The sequence below is a fragment of the Aegilops tauschii genome, chromosome 5, assembly GCF_002575655.3.
Source record: "Aegilops tauschii subsp. strangulata cultivar AL8/78 chromosome 5, Aet v6.0, whole genome shotgun sequence".
Lineage (NCBI taxonomy): Eukaryota > Viridiplantae > Streptophyta > Magnoliopsida > Poales > Poaceae > Aegilops > Aegilops tauschii.
In genome coordinates, this window is record NC_053039.3 from 169,246,428 (window position 1) to 169,251,754 (window position 5,327).

General features: G+C 43.8%; 1 long non-coding RNA gene across 1 annotated transcript; it reads left to right on the forward strand.

The window, feature by feature from the left end:
- The first annotated feature begins 771 nt into the window (after positions 1 to 771).
- On the forward strand, positions 772 to 4,377 carry LOC109742055 (uncharacterized). Its single transcript, XR_012184401.1, has 4 exons — positions 772 to 1,054; positions 1,135 to 1,240; positions 1,470 to 3,455; positions 4,048 to 4,377. It is a non-coding gene; the product is annotated as an uncharacterized lncRNA (long non-coding RNA).
- Positions 4,378 to 5,327: the final 950 nt, after the last annotated feature.

The following is a 5,327-nucleotide window of genomic DNA, read 5'->3' on the forward strand; positions in this document are numbered from 1 at the left end:
ACAGGAACGAGCCCATATGTGACAAGTGAGGAAACCCATGATTTGTTTTGTCGAGTCCCTTTTGTAGTGTAGTGAGAATATGTCCAGTTTTAATTGCTATATCTGGTTGTTTGCAGTATGCCTTGTTTATTTCAATTGTTCACAATGTGATGCTCTATATGTGCAATTATTTACTGTGCAGTACATTTCATCAAACCAGTTTTAAACATACCGATAGGAATGCATATATTTGCTTGCTGTTAAGCCTGTTATAGCTAGCATATGCCTCTTTTAAAGTTTTTTGATTTTTCGGTTGTTTGTAGTTAGCATATGTAACTACTAGGAAAATTCTTATACATAGAACTTTACTAGTAGCGTCTGTTTGGGACCCCACGCTACTGGTAAATACCAGTAGCGCTTGGTACAAAACGCGCTGCTGGTATTACTAGCAGTAGCGTGGGTTTTTTTGGCAGCGCTACTAGTAAGTGTGCTACACCACACCCCCAGATTAAGACATAGTAGCAGCGTGGATGATCAACCCAGGGCTATTGCTAAAGACATAGGGGGTGTTTGGTTCCAGGGACTTTTTTGTGTTGGGACTAGAAAAAGTCCCTAGCAAACCAAACAGGGTGGGACTTTTTTGGAACTTTTTGTTAAAAGTCCTTAGAAGCACCTCCTTAAGAGTCTTTTTCAAAAAGTACTAGGAACTAGAAAAAGTCCTAGGACTAGAGAACCAAACACCACCATAATGTAGCGGCTGGTTTGCAAAACGCTCTACTATCACCCACGCTACAAAAAAATCCACCCGACACCCGATCCAGATCCCCTCCACCCCCGGCCTCCCTTCCACCTCCTCTCTTCTCCCAACCCACTCGCCGTCGGCCCTGCTGAAGAGCAGCGGAGGGGCCATGGCGACGAACAAGAGACCCGCCGCGTTCGTTGTCCCCGACGTCGTGCTCGCCTACTTGCGCGGCCAGCCCGCTCGCGCGGCCCCTCTCCCCCTTCCGCCTCCCCTAAGCCCGTGCCTCACTCGTCTCTGCTGATCCGCGCAGGACTCCTTCGCCTACGACGAGAGGTGCGTGCGGACCTCGGCTCCACAGAACGGCTCTGTCGGTTGATCTCATCGCGCTCACGCCGTCTCCGTGCTCCCTGCAGGGACGTGGTGCTCTACGCGCTCAGCGTGGGGGCCTGCGGCGCGGACGCCGTCGACGAAAAGGAGCTCGACCTCGTGCACCACAGGGATGGCCAGCGCCACATCAAGGTCCCCCGCCCCTTCTCTCCCTCTCCCGATCTGATCCCCTCTCGTTTCTGCGCCAATTGGTTGCAGCGACTTGGATTCCCAAATCGTATCAATTCGGGCCGCTGGAATTGATTTTGAACAAGAATGGCAGCAACCGGATGCAATTTTGAGTAGTACATATTGAATAAGCTGACCAACCAGCAACCCCTCACATGGTCTGTATTTTCAAGCAATTTTCTTCTCCATGTAGGACATTGACTCTGTCACTCTTTGAAGGAAAATATAAAGACTTTGATGCCCAAAGACTCAAACTATTTGTGTGACTTTGATCGAGCAATATCCATTGTTTATCATGGGTTCGCTAATATGTTGATGAATACTATTTGGCAAATAGGGTGAGGTTGTTAGTTGCCTGGGTAAAAATACATGGAGTATTCATACAGTACATAGTAATAGCAAGTTACTGATAATTTTTGTCTATCCATCAGCCTTGGCTCATGTCTATGACTATGCACATGTAGGTGTATACATGTTCTCTTAGTCAACTGTTAATTCACTGGACCGCTGACAGTTTTTTATTAGTGTGAATGTGATTCCCCTTGTAACTAAGCAAAGTGATACGCGGAGGAATTGGCAGCCAAGGTGGCTCCACCTCGACATCGGACCTCCCACTGGACAGAATCGGAGTGGGACAATGTTGGTTCGATGGTCGATGGCGCCTGCGTATAGGAAAGAAGAAGACGACGGAAGCTGCGCAGGAGTTGGTATGGCTTGGCTAGGACAGCTCATGGACAGGAACAATGGGCAAGAATTGCATACGAGGCAGAGCGTAAGACGATTTGTTTTTTGAGGAACTGAGCAGGAGGAACAAGGGAGAGCAGTAACAATGGGGAGAAGCGCTCCCTGTCCTAATCCATCATGGTTGTGGCCTTGCCTTCTCAAAGGTGTTTCATTGTGTTCTTGCCGGTTTGAATTGTTTGTTCCTCAAGTTGAGGATGCTATTCCAGTCCAATGCCACAGCGTATTTTCTTATCTCTTTCTTTATTTGATGGGTGCTTATCCATCTTAAGACTGCAACTGCAAGTTCCATTATCGTCTACATGTCTTTCAGATTGTTTTTTATACGGTGGAGAAGCTTTGTGCAGGTGCTCACGACCAAGATTGCTGCTGTTTGTACTACATACCGCTTTATGCATTGGCTAAATTTTTAGTTTGGCTTCTCACACAATGGTTTGCTTACCTAAATCTTTGTGTATGTTCGCACTGCGGGGCTGTGAACCTGTGATGCATCGGTGGACGAATCTGGTTTACGAGAAAGAGACATATGCGAGCGCTTTGTTTTGTCTTTCAGGGTGCCTCCTACAAATACAAATACATGCTCAGGTCGAGTATATATGTTTGTTTCTTTGTCCACCGGTTAGACTAAAACTTATTTTAGTAGGGTAATATAATATTTTGTGGTAACTGTCCACGCGTTGAGAAAAAAATGGATGGAGTGAGTTGAGGTGCAATTCCTACAAAGTAAATAATAGAAATTCTAATAAAGCATTGGTTCAACTAAAACATTCACAATTCCTTTTGGGATTCTTCAGATCCAAATCCTAGCCAGTCCATTTGGTTAACACAAATGGATTACTGAAATGAATATGCAAAAAAAATCAGAGATGATCACCTTGGGATTGACAATGCATTGTCATCAAATAGACACTGCGGCCACCATCGTAGAGGGCGGAAAGGAGGATAAGCGACACGAATGGGATGCCATGTTTAAATAGAGAACATGGAATTGCGTGGGGAGAGGGTTATCCTTTAGCCATTAAGCCATGCTTATTAGGCTTGGGGTATGTAGTTTTTCTCCCGTTGCAGCACACGAACCTTTTTCTAGTATAACTTTAACAGCTACAATCTTGAGATTTTTTTTCTTTCTTTTTTGGCCCATGCTTTCCACTCATTTTCTGCACAACAAAGATAGAGGCTACACACCTCCACATGATTTATCTCTCTCAAAAAATAACCTCCACATGATTGGCACTCCAAACTCCAAAGGATTTCCAGCCACAACTCCCGTGTGGTCAGAAATACAAGTCATGTCAAGTGGAGCACTAGGTACACACTCTGCTGTGTAAACACACACACACACACACAAAGATACTTCAATCCACTCCTTTATTCTTGCTAGGAGTCTCGCTGCTCTGCCTCACGCGGTCACCGGAGTCTGGTCGACGGCAAGACTCTGGTAACTACGAACCCTTCCATCTCCCCTGTCATGCTTTCTCCAGTTGTCCATGGAGTTGTTGCTTGCTGAATTTAGGCTTTGTTTTTTTTCCGATGAAGGGCGCTTAATTTAGGCTTTAGTTGGAATAATTCCTTGCAATACTACTATTTTTTTTATTATCAGTGCCTTCGATGATCCATGTTCCATCTGCACACATATTTATTATGCGTGTTTATATTCTCAAAAAAGATGGTGTGTGTTTATCTTTTAACCGTATCGCTTAGCTAAGATCATAATAAGATATTTGTAGTTATACGCTTTCTAAAAAGGAACATATTTTCCTCACAAAACTAAGAGACGATCAACTTTAGGAATTGCAACTTTATAGACAGTACCAATCTAGACGGGTATCCATGGTAACCATGTGCATTCCTGGACCATTTAGTTTGAATAGCCAGTGAGGAATTAAGCATATATTATTGGCATAAGATCTTTTAAATTGCTAGATGAGAAGGAATCTTAACTTAATGGGTCTTGTGAATTGTAATATACTATTTGGTTGAATTGATGATATTTGCACTAACAAGTTTTCACTTTCCCGACGTGGACAAAGGGTTGATCGACGCTGACTAGCGCGGCTCGGTGGGCGTTGTGCTCTTCAACCCAGTGAAGCCCGGCAGCCACGTCGCAAGATGATCGTCCAGGTGATCGTGACGGCGAAGGTCACCGAGGTGGAGGACCTCGACGCCACCGTCCGAGGGTAGGGAGGATTTGGGTCCACCGGCGTCTGAACTACGAGCCTTGGTAGATACATCTAGAGAAGTGCTTTGTTTAGGTTGGTGGTGAACACTAGGGAAGGTACCCACGTTTCGATGATGGTTGTGTGTGTCTGATGTTAAATGGATTCTTGTGATCTCTTCCAGTTGAGATGGTTCTGTGACCTTAGTTTATCTTGCACTGGATGTGTCTCTGATTTCCATCCATGAATACTGCATCTAATTTTAATTTTTTTAATTCCTAATTATCTAGTAGTAGCGTGGGGGAAAAGGTGCATGCTACTAGTCCTAATTAGCTAGTAGTAGCGTGGGGGAAAAGTGCATGCTACTAGTACTCTGGATAGTAGTAGCATGGGTTACAAAAAAGCGCTACTGCTATCTTCAGTTACTAGTAGCGCTGGGACAAACAAGCGCTACTGCTAAAAAATAGTTGTAGCGCCGTAGCAATAGCGCGTCTACCAGCGCTACTGGTAGCAAAAAAAACAGAGCTACTAGTAAGCATTTTACTAGTAGTGTGTCCAGTTTCAAATGCTATTTTTGGTTGTTCGTAGTATGCCTTGTTTATTCTAATTATTCACAACGTGATGTTCTATATGTGCAAGTATGAACTGTGCAGTTCAATTTCATCAGTACCAATTTCAACAATACCACTATGAATGACTACATTTGGTTGCTGCATCTTGTAGTTAACACGCATTTCCATTTTTATTTAACAATAACCAGTGTACTTAGACCGGCACAATATCAGTTTGAATGACTATGTTTGCTTGTTGTTAAATGTTAGTCTTGTTCAGTTAGCACACCTTTCCACGTGTTTTGCTTCACTAGCATGCTTAAACCTGCACACTGAAGCTATATTTGAAGATTATTTTGTCTGCCATGTATAATTTTGGTTGATGTTTAACCTATTGTGCTTAACATGCTTCTCGATGTACCTACACAGGACAATTTTGGGAACGACTATTGTTTTCCATCGAGGTTAGTTTCATCCCATGGCCTATATCTGCTCACTTTTCAGGATATCGGTAGCTGATACCATATAGGCCGGCGGCTGATAAGGGACTAATCGGTGAATCGGACTTTTAACTAAATATATCTGCAACCCATTTATCGTTAG